The sequence below is a fragment of the Scyliorhinus torazame genome, chromosome 4, assembly GCF_047496885.1.
Source record: "Scyliorhinus torazame isolate Kashiwa2021f chromosome 4, sScyTor2.1, whole genome shotgun sequence".
Classification (NCBI taxonomy): domain Eukaryota; kingdom Metazoa; phylum Chordata; class Chondrichthyes; order Carcharhiniformes; family Scyliorhinidae; genus Scyliorhinus; species Scyliorhinus torazame.
This window is the reverse complement of record NC_092710.1, coordinates 80,215,346-80,238,380: the sequence shown is the minus strand read 5'-3', so window position 1 is coordinate 80,238,380 and position 23,035 is coordinate 80,215,346. Positions and strand designations below refer to the sequence as shown.

Sequence of the window (23,035 nt, the reverse complement as noted above, 5' to 3'; positions counted from 1 at the left end):
GTGGGTCCCTCATTATGCGGATAAGGCCCGCCCACTCATTCAGTCCACAGTTTTTCCCCGACGTCTTAGGCCCGCCAGGCCTTCAAACGTATCAAGGCGGACATCGCCAAGGCCACGATGCACGCGGTGGACGAGTCCCTCCCCTTCCAGGTGGAGAGCGATGCATCGGACGTAGTTCTGGCCGCCAACCTCAACCAGGCGGGTAGGCCCGTGGCTTTCTTCTCCCGCACCCTTCATGCCTCCGAAATTCAGCACTCCTCTGTCGAAAAGCCATTGTAGAAGCTGTGTGACATTGCAGACATTACCTGGCCGGCAGGAGATTCACTCTCCTCACTGACCAATGGGCGGTCGCCTTTATGTTTAATAATACACAGCGGGGCAAGGTCAAAAATGACAAGATCCTGAGGTGGAGGATCGAGCTCTCCACCTATAATTATGAGATCTTGTATCGCCTGGGGAAGCTCAATGAGCCCCCTGATGCCCTATCCCGCGGTACATGTGCCAGCACACAAGTGGACCGACTCCGGGCTCTCCACTATGACCTCTGCCACCCGGGGGTCACCCCGTTCTTCCATTTTGTCATGGCCCGCAACCTGCCCTACTCCATTGGGGAGGTCAGGACCGTCACCAGAGACTGCCAAGTCTGCGCAGAGTGCAAGCCGCACTTCTACCGGCCAGATCGAGCGCACCTGGTGAAGGCCTCCCGCCCCTTTGAATGCCTCAGCATTGACTTCAAAGGGCCCCTCCCCTCCACCGACCGCAACACGTACTTCCTGAACGTGATTGGCGAGTACTCCCGGTTCCCTTTCGCCATCCCATGCCCCGATATGACTTCTGCCATGGTAATTAAAGCCCTGCACAGTATCTTCACTCTGTTCGGTTTCCCCACCTACATCCACAGCGATCGGGGATCCTCTTTCATGAGCAATGAGCTGTGTCAGTTCCTGCTCAGCAAGGGCATTGCCTCGAGCAGGACGACCAGCTACAACCCCCGGGGAAACGGACAGGTGGAGAGGGAGAACAGGACGGTCTGGAAGGCCAGTCTCCTCCCCGACGCGCTCCACTCCATCCGATCGTTCCTCTGCACCACGACCAACGAGAACCCTCACGAACGTGTGTTTGCCTTCCCCAGGAAGTCCACCTCTGGGGTCTCGCTCCCAACATGGCTGACAGTTCCTGGACCCGTCCTCCTTCGGAAACATGTGCGGACCCATAAGTCGGACCCCTTGGTCGAAAAAGTCCACCTCCTACGTGCGAACCCGCAGTACGCCTACGTGGCACACCCTGACCGGCGCCAGGATACAGTCTCCCTCCGGGACCTGGCACCCGCTGGATCCCCACCCACGACCCCCGACCTGACACCGCCCCCCCCCCCGCCCCCCCGGTTGTCTCATTCACCCCTGCAACACTCACCCTCCCTCCAGCGAACCTCATCGCAGCCCCCACCCCAGGAGGATCCGTCCTCCCACTGGTTCCACTCAGGGGTGACGAAGCCGAGGACAACACGCTCCCAGAGTCACAGGTGTCCCAGTCGGCGCCCACATCACCGCCAGGACTGAGGCGATCGCAGAGGAGGGTCAAGGCCCCCGACAGACTGAACTTGTAATGTTTTCACCACCCCCGCCGGACTCTTTTTTTTTTTAACAGGGGGTGAATGTGGTAGTCACCACTAGTTGTATTACATGTATTACGGCACTGCCCGTATAGTAGAGCTACATGGGTAAATCCCTGCCTGCTGGCTCCGCCCAGTAGGTGGTGTATAAATGTGTGTGCACGCGGTGCTGCAGCCATTCTGGTTCCAGCTACAGGAGGCACATCTTTGCTCAATAAAGCCTCGATTATTCCACTACTCTCGTCTTTGTGGTAATTGATAGTGTATCACAGCATTTAACCATTTGATGAAACCTGACCACAAATATGTCTCCCTGGGTCCCCAGTTGCCAAATACCGCATGATGGGGGGGTCTGGGGTTGCAATTTCATTAACATGACTAACAACTCCAATAACTTGGTACCTGCGGCCTCAGGCAATGTTAAATTTCGAATGAAGTCATAAGTCTGGGGTTTGCACACCATCAGGAAGATGACCTTTTGTTGGTCTTTCCCAGTAATCTCAGTAAGTACCGAAACACGTGTGTATTGGTCCCTGTCACGGTAGCACAGTGGTTAACACTGTTGCTTCACAGCGACAGGGTCCCAGGTTCGATTCCGGCTTGGGTCACTGTCTGTGCGAGGTCTGCATGTTCTCCCCGTGTCTGCGTGGGTTTCCTCCGGGTGCTCCGGTTTCCTCCCACAAGTCCCGAAAGACGTGCTTGTTAGTTGAATTGGACATTCTGAATTCTCCCTCTGTGTACCCGAACAGGCGCCGGGATGTGGTAACTAGGGAATTTTCACAGTAAATTCATTGCAGTATTAATATCAGCCTCTTCGTGATACAGAAAAAGATTATTTTTGATCTTATTATTTCCTTTCCTGGGAATGTATGATGGGGACAGTGCAGAGGGAGATGTACTCTGTATCAAACCCCATGCTGTACCTGTCCTGGGACTGTTTGATAGGGACAGTGTAGAGGGAGCTGTACTCTGTATCTAACCCCGTGCTGTACCTGTCCTGGGAGTGTTTGATGGGGACAGTGCAGAGGGAGATGTACTCTGTATCTAACCCCGTGCTGTACCTGTCCTGGGAATGTTGGATGGGGACAGTGTAGAGGGAGATTTACTCCGTATCTAGCCCCGTGTTGTACCTGTCCTGGGAGAGTTTGATGGGGACAGTATAGAGGGAGCTTTACTCTGCATCTAACCTCGTGCTGTACCTGTCCTGGGAGTGTTTGATGGGGACAGTGTAGAGGGAGCTTTACTCTGTATCTAACCCCGTGCTGTACCTGTCCTGGGAGTGTTTGATGGGGACAGTATAGGGGAGCTTTACTCTGTATCTAACCCCGTGCTGTACCTGCCCTGGGAGTGTTTGATGGGGACAGTGAAGAGGGAGCTTTACTCTGTATCTAACCCCGTGCTGTACCTGTCCTGGGAGTATTTGATGGGGACAGTGTTCATGAAGCTTTACTCTATATCTAACCCGTGCTGTACCTGTCCTGGGAGTGTTTGATGGGGACAGTGAAGAGGGAGCTTTACTCTGTATCTAACCCCGTGCTGTACCTGTCCTGGGAGTGTTTGATGGGGACAGTGAAGAGGGAGCTTTACACTGTATCTAACCCCGTGCTGTACTTGTCCTGGGAGTGTTTGATGGGGACAGTGTTGAGGGAGCTTTACTCTGTATCTAACCCTGCACTGTACCTGTCCTGGGAGTGTTTGACGGGGACAGTGTACAGGGAGCTTTACTCCGTTTCTAACCCCGTGCTGTACTTGTCCTGGGAATGTTTGACGGGGACAGTGTGGAGATAGTCACAATACATCGAGCAGGGTCTGGTTGCGAGGAATCTAATTCCTCTGGTGTTGACATGAATATTTGAATCGTGTGTTGCGATGATGCGTGTTTGTCCTGTCGAATGTCTTCCTTTCCTAAGCCTGCGAGTTAGTCAAGAATTCAGAAGGCTGAAACTGCATATTAATGATTCCTTTTGTCCCCTCTCACTCTGTCCCACTCTCCCCGTCTCTCTGTGAAAGCTTTAGAAATCAGTCCTCATGCAATGCAGGGTTTTCTGACAGAGCTGATTTGCATGCGGTTTGAGGACAATGCACCCTCCTATTCACTTGCACAAAGGGAGATTTCTTTTGTGCTCTGACTGGGAGAAGTGTCAGGCAGTTGGAGGGACAGAGCAGGGCGAGGAAGGAGTTGGGGGGAGGGGGGTGGGGGGAAATCATGAGTGACCGGGCCTCGTGATGCAAGGGTTCGAGTGACAAATGTGATGGAGGCTAATTGAATTATTAACATGGGCAGGAAAAGGCATTGTCAGTACTGAGGGAGTGCTGCACTGTCAGAGGGTCAGTACTGAGGGAGTGCTGCACTGTCAGAGGGTCAGTACTGAGGGAGTGCAGCACTGTCAGAGGGTCAGTGAGGGAGTGCTGCACTGTCAGAGGGTCAGTGAGTGAGTGCTGCACTGTCAGAGGGTCAGTACTGAGGGAGTGCAGCACTGTCAGAGGGTCAGTACTGAGGGAGTGCTGCACTGTCAGAGAGTCAGTACTGAGGGAGTGCCGCACTGTCAGAGGGTCAGTACTGAGGGAGTGCTGCACTGTCAGAGAGTCAGTACTGAGGGACTGCCGCACTGTCAGAGTGTCAGTACTGAGGAGGCGCTGCACTGTCAGAGGGTCAGCACTGAGGGAGCGCTGTACTGTCAGAGGGTCAGTACTGAGGGAGTGCTGCACTGTCAGAGGATCAGTACTGAGGGTGTGCTGCACTGTCAGAGGGTCAGTACTGAGGGAGTGCTGCACTGTCAGAGGGCCAGTACTGAAGGAACGCTGCACTGTCAGAGGGTCAGTACTGAGGGAGTGCTGCACTGTCAGAGGGTCAGTACTGACGGAGTGCTGCACTGTCAGAGAGTCAGTACTGAGGGAGCGCTGCACTGTCAGAGCGTCAGTACTGAGGGAGTGCCGCACTGTCAGAGGGCCAGTACTGAGGGAGTGCTGCACCGTCAGAGGGTCAGTACTGAGGGAGTGCTGCACTGTCAGAGGGCTAGTACTGAAGGAACGCTGCACTGTCAGAGGGTCAGTACTGAGGGAGTGCTGCACTGTCAGAGGGTCAGTACTGAGGGAGTGCTGCACTGTCAGAGAGTCAGTACTGAGGGAGCGCTGCACTGTCAGAGCGTCAGTACTGAGAGAGTGCCGCACTGTCAGAGGGTCAGTACTGAGGAGGCGCTGCACTGTCAGAGGGTCAGTACTGAGGGAGTGCTGCACTGTCAGAGAGTCAGTACTGAGGGAGTGCCGCACTGTCAGAGGGTCAGTACTGAGGGAGTGCAGCACTGTCAGAGGGTCAGTACTGAGGGAGTGCTGCACTGTCAGAGAGTCAGTACTGAGGGAGTGCCGCACTGTCAGAGGGTCAGTACTGAGGGAGTGCTGCACTGTCAGAGAGTCAGTACTGAGGGACTGCCGCACTGTCAGAGGGTCAGCACTGAGGGAGTGCTGGTCTGTCAGAGGGTCAGCACTGAGGGAGTGCTGGTCTGTCAAAAGGTCAGTACTGAGGGAGTGCTGCACTGTCAGAGAGTCAGTACTGAGGGAGTGCTGCACTGTCAGAGGGTCAGTACTGAGGGAGTGCTGCACTGTCAGAGGGTCAGTACTGAGGGAGTGCTGCACTGTCAGAGGGTCAGTACTGAGGGAGTGCTGCCCTGTCAGAGGGTCAGTACTGACGAAGTGCTGCCCTGTCAGAGGGTCAGTACTGAGGGAGTGCTGCACTGTCAGAGGATCAGTACTGAGGGAGTGCTGCACTGTCAGAGGATCTGTACTGAGGGAGTGCTGCATTGTCAGAGGGTCAGTACTGAGGGAGTGCTGCACTGTCAGAGGATCAGTACTGAGGGAGTGCTGCACTGTCAGATGGTCAGTACTGAGGGAGTGCTGCACCGTTAGAGGGTCAGTACTGAGGGAGTGCTGCACTGTCAGAGGGTCAGTACTGAAGGAACGCTGCACTGTCAGAGGGTCAGTACTGAGGGAGTGCTGTACTGTCAGAGGGTCAGTACTGAGAGAGTGCTGCACTGTCAGAGAGTCAGTACTGAGGGAGCGCTGCACTGTCAGAGCGTCAGTACTGAGGGAGTGCCGCACTGTCAGAGGGTCAGTACTGAGGAGGCGCTGCACTGTCAGAGGGTCAGTACTGAGGGAGTGCTGCACTGTCAGAGAGTCAGTACTGAGGGAGTGCCGCACTGTCAGAGGGTCAGTACTGAGGGACTGCCGCACTGTCAGAGTGTCAGTACTGAGGAGGCGCTGCACTGTCAGAGGGTCAGTACTGAGGGAGTGCTGCACTGTCAGAGGGTCAGTACTGAGGGAGTGCTGCACTGTCAGAGGGTCAGTACTGAGGGAGTGCTGCACTGTCAGAGGATCAGTACTGAGGGTGTGCTGCACTGTCAGAGGGTCAGTACTGAGGGAGTGCTGCACTGTCAGAGGGCCAGTACTGAAGGAACGCTGCACTGTCAGAGGGTCAGTACAGAGGGAGTGCTGCACTGTCAGAGGGCCAGTACTGAGGGAGTGCTGCACCGTCAGAGGGTCAGTACTGAGGGAGTGCTGCACTGTCAGAGGGCTAGTACTGAAGGAACGCTGCACTGTCAGAGGGTCAGTACTGAGGGAGTGCTGCACTGTCAGAGGGTCAGTACTGAGGGAGTGCTGCACTGTCAGAGAGTCAGTATTGAGGGAGCGCTGCACTGTCAGAGCGTCAGTACTGAGGGAGTGCCGCACTGTCAGAGGGTCAGTACTGAGAAGGCGCTGCACTGTCAGAGGGTCAGTACTGAGGGAGTGCTGCACTGTCAGAGAGTCAGTACTGAGGGAGTGCCGCACTGTCAGAGGGTCAGTACTGAGGGAGTGCTGCACTGTCAGAGGGTCAGTACTGAGGGAGTGCAGCACTGTCAGAGGGTCAGTACTGAGGGAGTGCTGCACTGTCAGAGAGTCAGTACTGAGGGACTGCCGCACTGTCAGAGGGTCAGTACTGAGGGAGTGCTGCACTGTCAGAGAGTCAGTACTGAGGGACTGCCGCACTGTCAGACGGTCAGTACTGAGGGAGTGCTGCACTGTCAGAGGGTCAGTACTGAGGGAGTGCTGCACTGTCAGAGGGTTAGTACTGAGGGAGTGCTGCACTGTCAGAGGGTCAGTCCTGAGGGAGTGCTATACTGTCAGAGGGTCAGTCCTGAGTGGTTGCTGCACTGTCAGAGGGTCAGTACTGAGGGATTACTGCACTGTCAGAGGGTCAGTCCTGAGGGAGGGCTGCACTGTCAGAGGATCAGTTCTGAGGGAGTGCTGCACTGTCAGAGGGTCAGTCCTGTGGGAGTGCTGCACTGTCAGAGGGTCAGTCCTGAGGGAGTGCTGCACTGTCAGAGGGTCAGTACTGAGGGAGTGCTGCACTGTCAGAGGGTCAGTCCTGAGGGCGTGCTGCACTGTCAGAAGGTCAGTCCTGAGGGAGTGCTGCACTGTCAGAGGGTCAGTGAGGGAGTGCTGCACTGTCAGAGGGTCAGTGAGTGAGTGCTGCACTGTCAGAGGGTCAGTACTGAGGGAGTGCTGCACTGTCAGAGGGTCAGTACTGAGGGAGTGCTGCACTATCAGAGGGTCAGTACTGAGGGAGTGCTGCACTGTCAGAGAGTCAGTACTGAGGGAGTGCCGCACTGTCAGAGGGTCAGTACTGAGGGAGTGCTGCACTGTCAGAGGGTCAGTACTGAGGGAGTGCAGCACTGTCAGAGGGTCAGTCCTGTGGGAGTGCTGCACTGTCAGAGGGTCAGTCCTGAGGGAGTGCTGCACTGTCAGAGGGTCAGTACTGAGGGAGTGCTGCACTGTCAGAGGGTCAGTCCTGAGGGCGTGCTGCACTGTCAGAAGGTCAGTCCTGAGGGAGTGCTGCACTGTCAGAGGGTCAGTGAGGGAGTGCTGCACTGTCAGAGGGTCAGTGAGTGAGTGCTGCACTGTCAGAGGGTCAGTACTGAGGGAGTGCTGCACTGTCAGAGGGTCAGTACTGAGGGAGTGCTGCACTATCAGAGGGTCAGTACTGAGGGAGTGCTGCACTGTCAGAGGGTCAGTACTGAGGGAGTGCTGCCCTGTCAGAGGGTCAGTACTGACGAAGTGCTGCCCTGTCAGAGGGTCAGTACTGAGGGAGTGCTGCACTGTCAGAGGATCAGTACTGAGGGAGTGCTGCACTGTCAGAGAGTCAGTACTGAGGGAGCGCTGCACTGTCAGAGCGTCAGTACTGAGGGAGTGCCGCACTGTCAGAGGGCCAGTACTGAGGGAGTGCTGCACCGTCAGAGGGTCAGTACTGAGGGAGTGCTGCACTGTCAGAGGGCTAGTACTGAAGGAACGCTGCACTGTCAGAGGGTCAGTACTGAGGGAGTGCTGCACTGTCAGAGGGTCAGTACTGAGGGAGTGCTGCACTGTCAGAGAGTCAGTACTGAGGGAGCGCTGCACTGTCAGAGCGTCAGTACTGAGAGAGTGCCGCACTGTCAGAGGGTCAGTACTGAGGAGGCGCTGCACTGTCAGAGGGTCAGTACTGAGGGAGTGCTGCACTGTCAGAGAGTCAGTACTGAGGGAGTGCCGCACTGTCAGAGGGTCAGTACTGAGGGAGTGCAGCACTGTCAGAGGGTCAGTACTGAGGGAGTGCTGCACTGTCAGAGAGTCAGTACTGATGGACTGCCGCACTGTCAGAGGGTCAGCACTGAGGGAGTGCTGGTCTGTCAGAGGGTCAGCACTGAGGGAGTGCTGGTCTGTCAAAAGGTCAGTACTGAGGGAGTGCTGCACTGTCAGAGAGTCAGTACTGAGGGAGTGCTGCACTGTCAGAGGGTCAGTACTGAGGGAGTGCTGCACTGTCAGAGGGTCAGTACTGAGGGAGTGCTGCACTATCAGAGGGTCAGTACTGAGGGAGTGCTGCACTGTCAGAGGGTCAGTACTGAGGGAGTGCTGCCCTGTCAGAGGGTCAGTACTGACGAAGTGCTGCCCTGTCAGAGGGTCAGTACTGAGGGAGTGCTGCACTGTCAGAGGATCAGTACTGAGGGAGTGCTGCACTGTCAGAGGATCTGTACTGAGGGAGTGCTGCATTGTCAGAGGGTCAGTACTGAGGGAGTGCTGCACTGTCAGAGGATCAGTACTGAGGGAGTGCTGCACTGTCAGATGGTCAGTACTGAGGGAGTGCTGCACCGTTAGAGGGTCAGTACTGAGGGAGTGCTGCACTGTCAGAGGGTCAGTACTGAAGGAACGCTGCACTGTCAGAGGGTCAGTACTGAGGGAGTGCTGTACTGTCAGAGGGTCAGTACTGAGAGAGTGCTGCACTGTCAGAGAGTCAGTACTGAGGGAGCGCTGCACTGTCAGAGCGTCAGTACTGAGGGAGTGCCGCACTGTCAGAGGGTCAGTACTGAGGAGGCGCTGCACTGTCAGAGGGTCAGTACTGAGGGAGTGCCGCACTGTCAGAGGGTCAGTACTGAGGGAGTGCTGCACTGTAAGAGGGTCAGTGCTGAGGGAGTGCAGCACTGTCAGAGGGTCAGTACTGAGGGAGTGCTGCACTGTCAGAGAGTCAGTACTGAGGGAGTGCCGCACTGTCAGAGGGTCAGTACTGAGGGACTGCCGCACTGTCAGAGTGTCAGTACTGAGGAGGCGCTGCACTGTCCGAGGGTCAGCACTGAGGGAGCGCTGTACTGTCAGAGGGTCAGTACTGAGGGAGTGCTGCACTGTCAGAGGATCAGTACTGAGGGTGTGCTGCACTGTCAGAGGGTCAGTACTGAGGGAGTGCTGCACTGTCAGAGGGCCAGTACTGAAGGAACGCTGCACTGTCAGAGGGTCAGTACTGAGGGAGTGCTGCACTGTCAGAGGGCCAGTACTGAGGGAGTGCTGCACCGTCAGAGGGTCAGTACTGAGGGAGTGCTGCACTGTCAGAGGGCTAGTACTGAAGGAACGCTGCACTGTCAGAGGGTCAGTACTGAGGGAGTGCTGCACTGTCAGAGGGTCAGTACTGAGGGAGTGCTGCACTGTCAGAGAGTCAGTATTGAGGGAGCGCTGCACTGTCAGAGCGTCAGTACTGAGGGAGTGCCGCACTGTCAGAGGGTCAGTACTGAGGAGGCGCTGCACTGTCAGAGGGTCAGTACTGAGGGAGTGCTGCACTGTCAGAGAGTCAGTACTGAGGGAGTGCCGCACTGTCAGAGGGTCAGTTCTGAGGGAGTGCTGCACTGTCAGAGGGTCAGTACTGAGGGAGTGCAGCACTGTCAGAGGGTCAGTACTGAGGGAGTGCTGCACTGTCAGAGAGTCAGTACTGAGGGACTGCCGCACTGTCAGAGGGTCAGTACTGAGGGAGTGCTGCACTGTCAGAGAGTCAGTACTGAGGGACTGCCGCACTGTCAGACGGTCAGTACTGAGGGAGTGCTGCACTGTCAGAGGGTCAGTACTGAGGGAGTGCTGCACTGTCAGAGGGTTAGTACTGAGGGAGTGCTGCACTGTCAGAGGGTCAGTCCTGAGGGAGTGCTATACTGTCAGAGGGTCAGTCCTGAGTGGTTGCTGCACTGTCAGAGGGTCAGTACTGAGGGAGTACTGCACTGTCAGAGGGTCAGTCCTGAGGGAGGGCTGCACTGTCAGAGGATCAGTTCTGAGGGAGTGCTGCACTGTCAGAGGGTCAGTCCTGTGGGAGTGCTGCACTGTCAGAGGGTCAGTCCTGAGGGAGTGCTGCACTGTCAGAGGGTCAGTACTGAGGGAGTGCTGCACTGTCAGAGGGTCAGTCCTGAGGGCGTGCTGCACTGTCAGAAGGTCAGTCCTGAGGGAGTGCTGCACTGTCAGAGGGTCAGTGAGGGAGTGCTGCACTGTCAGAGGGTCAGTGAGTGAGTGCTGCACTGTCAGAGGGTCAGTACTGAGGGAGTGCTGCACTGTCAGAGGGTCAGTACTGAGGGAGTGCTGCACTATCAGAGGGTCAGTACTGAGGGAGTGCTGCACTGTCAGAGAGTCAGTACTGAGGGAGTGCCGCACTGTCAGAGGGTCAGTACTGAGGGAGTGCTGCACTGTCAGAGGGTCAGTACTGAGGGAGTGCAGCACTGTCAGAGGGTCAGTCCTGTGGGAGTGCTGCACTGTCAGAGGGTCAGTCCTGAGGGAGTGCTGCACTGTCAGAGGGTCAGTACTGAGGGAGTGCTGCACTGTCAGAGGGTCAGTCCTGAGGGCGTGCTGCACTGTCAGAAGGTCAGTCCTGAGGGAGTGCTGCACTGTCAGAGGGTCAGTGAGGGAGTGCTGCACTGTCAGAGGGTCAGTGAGTGAGTGCTGCACTGTCAGAAGGTCAGTACTGAGGGAGTGCTGCACTGTCAGAGGGTCAGTACTGAGGGAGTGCTGCACTATCAGAGGGTCAGTACTGAGGGAGTGCTGCACTGTCAGAGGGTCAGTACTGAGGGAGTGCTGCCCTGTCAGAGGGTCAGTACTGACGAAGTGCTGCCCTGTCAGAGGGTCAGTACTGAGGGAGTGCTGCACTGTCAGAGGATCAGTACTGAGGGAGTGCTGCACTGTCAGAGGATCTGTACTGAGGGAGGGCTGCATTGTCAGAGGGTCAGTACTGAGGGAGTGCTGCATTGTCAGAGGATCAGTACTGAGGGAGTGCTGCACTGTCAGATGGTCAGTACTGAGGGAGTGCTGCACCGTTAGAGGGTCAGTACTGAGGGAGTGCTGCACTGTCAGAGGGTCAGTACTGAAGGAACGCTGCACTGTCAGAGGGTCAGTACTGAGGGAGTGCTGCACTGTCAGAGGGTCAGAACTGAGGGAGTGCTGCACTGTCAGAGAGTCAGTACTGAGGGAGCGCTGCACTGTCAGAGCGTCAGTACTGAGGGAGTGCCGCACTGTCAGAGGGTCAGTACTGAGAAGGCGCTGCACTGTCAGAGGGTCAGTACTGAGGGAGTACCGCACTGTCAGAGGGTCAGTACTGAGGGAGTGCTGCACTGTAAGAGGGTCAGTGCTGAGGGAGTGCAGCACTGTCAGAGGGTCAGTACTGAGGGAGTGCTGCACTGTCAGAGAGTCAGTACTGAGGGAGTGCCGCACTGTCAGAGGGTCAGTACTGAGGGACTGCCGCACTGTCAGAGTGTCAGTACTGAGGAGGCGCTGCACTGTCAAAGGGTCAGCACTGAGGGAGTGCTGCTCTGTCAGAGGGTCAGTCCTGAGGGAGTGCTGCACTGTCAGAGGGTCAGTACTGAGGGAGTGCTGCACAGTCAGAGGGTCAGTCCTGAGGGAGTGCTGCACTGTCAGAGGGTCAGTCCTGAGGGAGTGCAGCACTGTCAGAGGGTCAGTTTGGAGAGAGTACTGCACTATCAGAGGGTCAGTCCTGAGGGAGTGCTGCACTGTCAGAGGGTCAGTACTGATGGAGTGCTGCACTGTCAAAGGGTCAGTACTAAGGGAGTGCTGCACTGTCAGAGGGTCAGGACTGAGGGAGTGCTGCACTGTCAGAGGGTCAGTACTGAGGGAGCGCTGCACTGTCAGAGGGTCAGTACTGAGGTAGCGCTGCACTGTCAGTGGGTCAGTACTGAGGGAGCGCTGCACTGTCAGAGGGTCAGTACTGAGGGAGCGCTGCTCTGTCAGTGGGTCAGTACTGAGGGAGTGCTGCACTGTCAGAGGGTCAGTACTGAGGGAGCGCTGCACTGTCAGAGGGTCAGTACTGAGGGAGCGCTGCTCTGTCAGTGGGTCAGTACTGAGGGAGTGCTGCACTGTCAGAGGGTCAGTGCTGTGGGAGTGCTGCACTGTCAGAGGGTCAGTACTGAGGGAGTGCTGCACTGTCAGAGGGTCAGTTCTGAGGGAGGGCTGCACTGTCAGAGGGTCAGTACTGAGGGAGTGCTGCACTGTCAGAGTGCAGTAAAGGGAAAGGTGGAGGGCAGAGAAACCATAGACAATAACCAAAAAGGGCCACATTACATCATAATTCTAAAAGGGCAAAAGTGTCGAAAGAAACAAGCCTGAAAGCTCTGACTCTCAATGCCAGGAGCATTTATAATAAGAATGATGACTAAACTGCTCTGACAATCATTAACGGATTAGGGGCGGGATTCTCGACCCCCCCCCCCCGGCGATTCTCCGACCTGCGATGGTCCGAAGTCCCGCTCATTCTATGCAGGTCCCGCCGGGGTAAATTAGAGTTGGTCCCTTAGCGGCGGGACCTGGCGGCGCGGGCGGGCTCCGGGGTCCTGGGGGGGGCGCGGGGTGATCTGGCCCCAGGGGGTGCTCCCACGGTGGCCTGGCCCGCGATCGGAGTCCACCGATCCGCGTGCGGGCCTGTGCCGTGGGGGCACTCTATTCCTCCGCGATGGCTGACGCGTAGGTGAACCCCCCCTGTGCATGCGCGGGGATGACGTCAGCAGCCGCTGGTGCACCCGTGCATGCGTGAACCTGCGCCGGCCGGCGGAGTCCCTTCGGCCCCGGCTGGCGCGGCGCCAACCACTCCGGGGCGGGCCTAGCCCCTGAAGGTGCGGAGGATTCCACACCTTTGGGGCGGCCCGACACCGGAGTGGTTCACGCCACTCCTTCCCGCCGGGACCCCCCACCTTGCCGGGTATGGGAGAATCCCGCCCATGATGTAATTGGAATCACGGAGACCTGGCTCCAGGGTGACCAAGGATGGGAACTCAACATCTAGGGGTATTCAATATTCAGGAAAGATAGAAGGAAAGGAAAGGGAGGTCGGGTCGCCTTGCTGGTTAAAGAGGAGATTACTGTAAGGAAGAATATTAGCCTGGATGATGTGGAATCAGTATGGGTGGGCTGCAGAACATCAAAGGGAATAAAATGTTATTGAGAGTTGTGTACAGACCATCAAGCAGTTGTTGTGAGGTTGGGGATGGCATCAAACAGGAAATTAGAGATGCGTGCAATAAGGGTACAACAGTTATTATGGGTGACTTCAATCTGCATATTGATTGGGCTAATCAAACTGGTAGCAATGCGATGGAGGAGGAATTCCTGGACTGTGTAAGGGATGGTTTTCTCGACCAATATGTCGAGGAACCAACTAGAGAGCAGGTCATCTAGACTGGGTATTGTGCGATGAGAGAGCATTAATTAGCATGTTGTGGTGCGAGAGTCTTTCGGGAAGAGTGACCATAATATGTTACATTAAGATGGAAAGTGACGGGCAGCACGGTGGCGTAGTGGGTTAGCCCTGCAGCCTCAGGGTGCCGAGGTCCCAGGTTCGATCCCGGCTCTGGGTCACTGTCCATGTGGAGTTTGCACATTTTCCCCGTGTTTGTGAGGGTTTCGCACCACAACCCAAAGGATGTGCAGGGCAGGTGGATTGGCCACGCTGAATTGCCCTTGATTGGGAAAAAATGAATTGGGTACTCTAAATTTACAAAAAAAAAAGATGGAGAGTGACGCAATTAAGTCTGAGACGAGGGTCCTGAACTTAAAGAAAGCGAACTTTGATGGTATGAGACGTGTATTGGCTCGGATAAGCTGGCAAAGGATACTTAAGGAGTTAACGGTGGATAGGCAATGGCAGATATTTAAAGAACAAATGGATGAACTTCAACAATTGTATATCCCTGTCTGGCGCATGAGTAAGACGGGGAAGGTGGCTCAACTATGGCTAACAAGGGAAATCAGGGATAGTGTGAAAGCCAAAGAGGAGGCAGATAAATTGGCCAGAAAAAGCAGCAAGCTGAGGACTGGGATCCATTTAAAAGTCAGTAGAGCAGGACAAAGGCTTTAATTCAGAAGGGGAAAATAGAATATGAGAGCAAGCATGCAGAAAATGTAAAAACTGACTGAAAAAGCTTCTATAGATATGTGAAGAGTAAAAGACTGGTGAAGACAAATGTAGGTCCCTTTAAAAAAAAAAAAAAAAAAATTTAGAGTACCCAATTCTTTTTTTTCCAATTAAGGGGCAATTTAACGTGGCCAAACCACCTAGCCTGCACATCTTTGGGCTGTGGGGGTGAGACCCATGCAAGTACGGAGAGAATGTGCAAATTCCACATGGGCAGTAACCCGGGGCCAGGATCGAACCCGGGTCCTTTGCGTCGTGAGGCAGCAGTGCTAACCACTGCACCACCGTACGACCCTCAAATGTAAGTCCTTTACAGTTAGAATCAGGTTAATTCATAATTGGCAAGAAAGAGATGGTAAACCAGTTGAACAATTACTTTGGATGGTCTTCACTAGGGAGGACACAAATAAACTTCCGGAAATACTAAGGGACAGAGGGACTAGCATGAAGGAAGAACTGAAGGAAATACTTATGAGTCATGAAATTAAACTGGGGAAATTGATGGGATTAAAACCCGATAAGTTCCCAGGGCCTGATGCTCTGCATCCCAGAGTACAGAAGGAAGTGGCCCTAGAAATACTGGACTCAGGGCAGCACGGTGGTGCAGTGGATTCACCCTGCTGCCTCACGGCGCCGAGGTCCCAGGTTCAATCCCAGCTCTGGGTCACTGTCCGTGTGGAGTTTGCACCTTCTCCCCGTGTCTGCGTGAGTTTCGCCCCCACAACCGAGGGTGGATTGGCTAAATTGCCCCTTAATTGGATACAATTAATTGGGTACGCTAAATTTATAACAAAAAAGAAATACTGGATGCATTGGTGATCATTTTCCATAATTCTACAGACCCTGGGAAAGTTCCAATGGATTGGAGGGTAGCTAATGTAACCCCACTTTAAAAAAAAAAGGTGGTAGAGAGAAAATGAGTAGCCTGACATCGGTGGTGGGGAAAATGTCAGTTATCAGGAATGAAATAACTGAGCATTTGTTAAGCAGGAACAGGTTCAGTCCAAGTCAGCTTGGATTCACGAAAGGGAAATGATGCTTGGCAAATCTTCAGAAATGTTTTGAGGATGTGACCAGTCGAGCGGACAAGGGTCATCGCGTGGATGTTGTGTGACTGGGTCCCAGATTGGTGGGCAAAATTAAAACTCATGGTATTGGGGGTAATGTATTGAGGTGAATAGAGAACTGGTTGGCAGACAGGAAGTGAGGGTGGGCATAACGGGTCCTATTCAGAATGGCAGGCAGTCAGTAGAGGGTTACAGCAGGGTTCAGTGCTGGGACCCCAGTTGTTCACAATCAATGATTTGGGCGAAGGAATTGTATTCAATATCTCCAAGTTTGCAGACGACACTAAGCTGGGTGGCAGTGTGCGCTGTGAGGGGGATGCAAAGAGGCTGCAGGGTGACTTGGACAGGATGGCTGAGTGGGCAATACTTGGCAAACGCGATATAATGTGAGTAAATGTGAGGTTATCCACTTTGGTGGCCAAAACAGGAAGGCAGATTACTTTCTGAATGGTGGCAGTTCAGGAAAAGGGGAAGTGCAACGAGACCTGGGAGTCATGGTGAAACAGTCGCTGAAGGTTGGCATTCAGGTACAGCAGGCGGTGAGGAAAGCTAATGGTGTGCTGGCTTCATAGTGAGAGGATTTGAGTATAGGAGTAGGGATGTCTTGCTGCAGTTATACAGGGCCTTGGTGAGGCCTCACCTTGAGTAGTGTGTGCAGTTTTGGTCTCCTAGTTTGAGGAAAGACATTCTTGCTATTGAGGGTGTCCAGCGAAGGTTCACCAGGCTAATTCCCGGGATGACAGGCCTGACAGCTGGAGAAAGACTGGATCGACTGGGCTTGTACTCACTGGGGTTTCGAAGAATGAGAGGGGATCTCATATATCAAATCCTGATGGGACAGAACAGGCTAGATGCAGGAAGAATGTCCCCGATGTTGGGGATGTCCAGAACTAGGGGGTCACAGCCTAAGAATAAGGAGGAAGCCATTCAGGACTGAGATGAGGAAGAACTTCTTTTCTCAGAGAGTTGGCAACTTGTGGAATTCTCTCCCACAGAAAGCTGCTGGGGCCAGTCCGTTGAATATATTCAAGAGGGAGCTGGACACGGCCCTAAAGAGATCAAGGGGTATGGGGAGAAAGCAGGAGTAGGAGACTGAATTTGCATTATCAGCCATGATCATATTGTATGGTGGTGCAGGCTCGGAGAGTCGAATAGCCTACTCCTCCACCTATTTTCTATGTTTCTTTGTTCAGTGCTGAGGGAGTGCAGCACTGTCAGGGGTTCAGGACTAAGGGAGAGCTGCACTGTCAGAGGGTCAGTACTGAGAGAGTGCTGCACTGTCAGCGGTTCAGTACTGAGGGAGTGCTGCACTGTCAGAGGGTCAGTACTGAGAGAGTGCTGCACTGTCAGGGGGTCAGTACTGAGGGAGCGCTGCACTGTCAGAGAGTCAGTACTGAGGGAGCGCTGCACTGTCTGAGGGTCAGTACTGAGAGAGTGCTGCACTGTCAGGGGGTCAGTACTGAGGGAGTGCTGCACTGTCAGAGGGTCAGGACTGAGGGAGTGCTGCACTGTCAGAGGGTCAGTACTGAGTGAGTGCTGCACTGTCAGAGGGTCAGTATTGAGGGAGTGCTGCACTGTTAGAGGGCCAGTACTGAGGGCGTGCTGCACTGTCAGAGGGTCAGTATTGAGGGAGTGCTGCACTGTCAGAGGGTCAGTACTGAGGGACTGCGGTACTGTCAGAGAGTCAGTACTGAGGGAGTGCTGCACTGTCAGGGGGTCAGAACTGAGGGAGTGCTGCACTGTCAGAGAGTCAGTACTGAGGGAGCGCTGCACTGTCAGAAGGTCAGTACTGAGGGAGTGCTGCACTGTCAGGGGTTCAGGATTAAGGGAGTGCTGCACTGTCAGAGGGTCAGTACTGAGAGAGTGCTGCACTGTCAGCGGTTCAGTACTGAGGGAGTGCTGCACTGTCAGAGGGTCAGTACTGAGGGAATGCTGTACTGTCAGAGAGTCAGTACTGAGGGAGTGCTGCACTGTCAGGGGGTCAGGACTGAGGGAGTGCTGCACTGTCAGAGAGTCAGTACTGAGGGAGCGCTGCACTGTCAGAGGGTCAGTACAGAGAGAGTGCTGCACTGTCAGAAGGTCAGTACTGAGGGAGTGCTGCACTGTCAGGGGTTCAGGACTAAGGGAGTGCTGCACTGTCAGAGGGTCAGTACTGAGAGAGTGCTGCACTGTCAGCGGTTCAGTACTGAGGGAGTGCTGCACTGTCAGAGGGTCAGTACTGAGAGAGTGCTGCACTGTCAGGGGGTCAGGACTGAGGGAGTGCTGCACTGTTAGGGGGTCAGGACTGAGGGAGTGCTGCACTGTCAGAGGGTCAGTACTGAGGGATTGCTGCACTGTCAGAGGGTCAGTACTGAGGGAGTGCTGCACTGTTAAGGGGTCAGGACTGAGGGAGTGCTGCACTGTCAGAGAGTCAGTACTGAGGGAGTGCTGCACTGTCAGAGGGTCAGTACTGTGGGAGTGCTGCACTGTCAGGGGGTCAGTACTGAGGGAGTGCTGCACTGTCAGGGGTTCAGGACTAAGGGAGAGCTGCACTGTCAGAGGGTCAGTACTGAGAGAGTGCTGCACTGTCAGCGGTTCAGTACTGAGGGAGTGCTGCACTGACAGAGGGTCAGTACTGAGGGAGTTCTGCACTGTCAGAGGGTCAGTACAGAGAGAGTGCTGCATTGTCAGAAGGTCAGTACTGAGGGAGTGCTGCACTGTCAGGGGTTCATGATTAAGGGAGTGCTGCACTGTCAGAGGGTCAGTACTGAGAGAGTGCTGCACTGTCAGCGGTTCAGTACTGAGGGAGTGCTGTACTGTCAGAGAGTCAGTACTGAGGGAGTGCTGCACTGTCAGGGGGTCAGGACTGAGGGAGTGCTGCACTGTCAGAGAGTCAGTACTGAGGGAGCGCTGCACTGTCAGAGGGTCAGTACAGAGAGAGTGCTGCACTGTCAGAAGGTCAGTACTGAGGGAGTGCTGCACTGTCAGGGGTTCAGGACTAAGGGAGTGCTGCACTGTCAGAGGGTCAGTACTGAGAGAGTGCTGCACTGTCAGCGGTTCAGTACTGAGGGAGTGCTGCACTGTCAGAGGGTCAGTACTGAGAGAGTGCTGCACTGTCAGGGGGTCAGGACTGAGGGAGTGCTGCACTGTTAGGGGGTCAGGACTGAGGGAGTGCTGCACTGTCAGAGGGTCAGTACTGAGGGAGTGCTGCACTGTCAGAGGGTCAGTACTGAGGGAGTGCTGCACTGTTAGGGGGTCAGGACTGAGGGAGTGCTGCACTGTCAGAGAGTCAGTACTGAGGGAGTGCTGCACTGTCAGAGGGTCAGTACTGTGGGAGTGCTGCACTGTCAGGGGGTCAGTACTGAGGGAGTGCTGCACTGTCAGGGGTTCAGGGCTAAGGGAGTGCTGCACTGTCAGAGGGTCCCTACTGAGGGAGTGCTGCACTGTCAGAGGGTCAGTACTGAGGGAGCGCTGCACTGTCAGAGGGTCAGTGCTGAGGGAGTGCTGCACTGTCAGACGGTCCTTCCTGAGAGTGCGCTGCACTGTCAGAGGGTCAGTACTGAGGGAGTGCTGCACTGTCAGAGGGTCGGTACTGAGGGAGTGCTGCACTGTCAGAGGGTCAGTGCTGAGGGAGTGCTGCACTGTCAGACGGTCCTTCCTGAGAGTGCGCTGCACTGTCAGAGGGTCAGTACTGAGGGAGTGCTGCACTGTCAGAGGGTCGGTACTGAGGGAGTGCTGCACTGTCAGAGGGTCAGTACTGAGGGAGCGCTGCACTGTCACAGGGTCAGTACTGAGGGAGCGCTGCACTGTCAGAGGGTCAGTACTGAGGGAGTGCGGCACTGTCAAGACTGAGGGAGTACAACACAGGCTAAGGTAGGCAGTAAAATGTCCTCTGCAGTGTCCCCATTAAACACTCCCAGGCAAGTTCAATAGGTAAGAAACAGTGCAAAGCTATATCTAAACCTACTCTGCTGAATGTCACTCCGAAAGTGCAGTGCTCCCCGAGTACTGACCTTCCGGCTGTGCAGCATTCACACAGTGCTCCCCTTCCAGCAATGCTACACTCCTCACTTACTGAGCCACAGAATGTGTAGTGCTGCACCAATACTGACCATCAGTACGGCAGCATGGTTGCACAGTGGTTAGCACTGTTGATTCACTGCTCCTCGTTCCCAGGTTCGATTCCAGGTTTGAATCTGTGCAGAGTCTTCACGTTATTTTGAAGAATAAAGGGATTAAGGTGGTTCGGGTGTTTGGTGTTCGGGCCGGAAAGTGGAGCTGAGTCCACAAAAGATCAGCCATAATCTCATTGAATGGCGGAGCAGGCTCGAGGGGCCAGGTGGCCGACTCCTGCTCCTAGTTCTTATGTTCTTAGTTCTTATGTTCTCCTGTGTCTGCGTGGGTTTCCTCCGGGTGCTCCGGTTTCCTCCCACAGTCCAAAGATGTGCAGGTTTGGAGGACTGGCCATGATAAATTGCCATTAGTGCCCAAAAAGGTTAGGTGGGGTTACGGGGATATGGGGGAGATGTGGGTTTAAGTAGGATGCTCCTTCCAAGGGCTGGTGCAGACTCGATGGGCCGAAGGCCTCCTTCTGCACTGTAAATTCTATGAACTCAATGATTGCAGAGGGAGCTTTACTCTGAATCTAAAACTGTGCTGTATCTGTCCTGGGATTGTTTGATGGGGAGAGTGCAGAGGGAGCTTTACTCTGTGTCTAACCCTGTGCTGTACCTGTCCTGGGAGTGTTTGATGGGGACAGTGTAAAGGGAGCTTTACTCTGTATCTAACCCCGTGCTGTACCTGTCCTGGGAGTGTTTGATGGGGACAGTGTAAAGGGAGCTTTACTCTGTATCTAACCCCGTGCTGTACCTGTCCTGGGAGTGTTTGATGGGGACAGTGTAGAGGGTGCTTTACTCAGTATCTAACCCCGTGCTGTACCTGTCCTGGGAGTGTTTGATGGGGACAGTGTAAAGGGAGCTTTACTCTGTATCTAACCCCGTGCTGTACCTGTCCTGGGAGTGTTTGATGGGGACAGTGTAGAGGGCGCTTTACTCAGTATCTAACCCCGTGCTGTACCTGTCCTGGGAGTGTTTGATGGGGACAGTGCAGAGGGAGCTTTACTCTGTATCTAACCCCGTGCTGTACCTGTCCTGGGAGTGTTTGATGGGGACAGTGTAGAGGGAGCTTTACTCTGTATCTAACCCCTTGCTGTATCTGTCCTGGGATTGTTTGATGGGGAGAGTGCAGAGGGAGCTTTACTCTGTGTCTAACCCCGTGCTGTACCTGTCCTGGGAGTGTTTGATGGGGACAGTGTAAAGGGAGCTTTACTCTGTATCTAACCCCGTGCTGTACCTGTCCTGGGAGTGTTTGATGGGGACAGTGTAAAGGGAGCTTTACTCTGTATCTAACCCCGTGCTGTACCTGTCCTGGGAGTGTTTGATGGGGACAGTGTAGAGGGTGCTTTACTCAGTATCTAACCCCGTGCTGTACCTGTCCTGGGAGTGTTTGATGGGGACAGTGTAAAGGGAGCTTTACTCTGTATCTAACCCCGTGCTGTACCTGTCCTGGGAGTGTTTGATGGGGACAGTGTAGAGGGTGCTTTACTCAGTATCTAACCCCGTGCTGTACCTGTCCTGGGAGTGTTTGATGGGGACAGTGCAGAGGGAGCTTTACTCTGTATCTAACCCCGTGCTGTACCTGTCCTGGGAGTGTTTGATGGGGACAGTGTAGAGGGAGCTTTACTCCGTATCTAACCCCGTGCTGTACCTGTCCTGGGAGTGTTTAATGGGGACAGTGTGGAGGGAGATATACTCTGTATCTAACCCCGTGCTGTACCTGTCCTGGGAGGGTTTGATGGGGACAGTGTAGAGGGAGCTTTACTCTGTATCTAACCCTGTGCTGTACCTGTCCTGGGAGTGTTTGATGGGTCAGTGTCGAGGGAGCTTTACTCTGTATCTATCCCCGTGCTGTACCTGTCCTGGGAGTGTTTGATGGGGACAGTGTAGAGGGAGCTTTACTCTGTATCTAACCCTGTGCTGTACCTGTCCTGGGAGTGTTTGATGGGTCAGTGTCGAGGGAGCTTTACTCTGCATCTAACCCTGTGCTGTACCTGTCCTGGGAGTGTTTGATGGGGACAATGTAGAGAGGGCTTTACTCTGTATCTTACCCCATGCTGTACCTGTCCTGGGAGTGTTTGATGGGGACAGTGTAGAAGGAGCTTTACTCTGTATCTAACCCCGTGCTGTACCTGTCCTGGGAGTGTTTGATGGGGACAGTGTAGAAGGAGCTTTACTCTGTATCTAACCCCGTGCTGTACCTGTCCTGGGAGTGTTTGATGGGGACAGTGTAGAAGGAGCTTTACTCTGTATCTAACCCCGTGCTGTACCTGTCCTGGGAGTGTTTCATGGGGACAGTGCAGAAGGAGCTTTACTCTGTATCTAACCCTGTGCTGTACCTGTCCTGGGTGTGTTTGATGGGGACAACGTAGAGGGAGCTTTACTCTGTATCTAACCCCGTGCTGTACCTGTCCTGGGAGTGTTTGATCGGGACAGTGTTGAGGGAACTTTACCCTGTCTCTCACCTTTGAGTCAGACACATAAAAGGGATTGTTCAGAAGGAGACAGACTTCAATCATTGCTCTAAATTCCTGGTAAGATCAGTGACATAGTGAACCTACCTCACATCCACTGAGTGTCTTCCTGTGTGTCGATGTGATTTCAGATTGGAGGAGCGCTTCGCATTTTCATTGAGAATTCGCCATTCGGTTCTTCCGTCTTTTTTCCTCTCTGTCTCTCTTTCTTTCTTCCTCTCTCCAGTTCAACCCTCTCAATCTCCCCGACGTTTAGCCCCTCACCTCTCGATTGCGGACCTATCAATCTTCGTCAACCTCTGATCCAGCCTTGTTGGACTTTTAAAGTTGTCACACTGCTGAGGAGGTGGTGCTCTGGGCCTGGAGCAGGGTGGGAGGGAACTTAGCAACGCACTGACTTGTAGAACTGGGCAGTGCCAACTGCACGGGACTCTGATGAGGACAGAGGGCATCGTGGAGCCAGAGAGAGAGAGGGACAGTGTGAGTGACAGAAAGAGAGAGAGAGAGAGAGACTGAGAATGGCATTGAGTGTGTGTTGGAGTTCAGGGAGGAAAGTGACTGGGAGACAGAAAATGACAACATGAGTGAGCCCAGAAAGGAAGAGGCAGTGAAAGAGACGGAGTTTTAGTGGAAAAGACAGAGATTCAGAGAGAAAGAAAGGGTGAACGAGAATCAACAGGACGCGGAAAAGGTTGCGAGAGGGTGGTAAAACCAAACAACGTGAAGGAGTATGAGAGAGAAAGAAAATAGAGAGGCGAGAATTCCATGATCTCAGAATCTTCCAAAGTTACGAGCTGCCAACAAATTTGAGCAACATGTCAGAAGGAAACACTATCCTCAGTACTGACCCTCTGACAGTGCAGCACTCCCTCAGTACTGACCCTCTGACAGTGCAGCACTCCCTCAGTACTGACCCACTGACAGTGCAGCACTCCCTCAGTACTGACCCTCTGACAGTGCAGCACTCCCTCAGTACTGACCCTCTGACAGTGCAGCACTCCCTCAGTACTGACCCTCTGACAGTGCAGCACTCCCTCAGTACTGACCCTCTGACAGTGCAGCGCTCC

At 54.3% G+C, this 23,035-nt stretch overlaps 1 protein-coding gene across 1 annotated transcript in view; it reads right to left on the bottom strand.

Annotated features, from left to right (window-relative positions):
• The window catches only part of LOC140410323 (ATP-sensitive inward rectifier potassium channel 10-like), a 193,925-nt gene extending 171,549 nt beyond the window's left edge, over positions 1-22,376 (bottom strand). Inside the window, exon 1 of the mRNA XM_072498317.1 lies at positions 22,056-22,376. The gene's annotated coding sequence lies outside the window, so the exon portion shown is untranslated. The remainder of the gene's footprint in view (positions 1-22,055) is intronic.
• Positions 22,377-23,035: the final 659 nt, after the last annotated feature.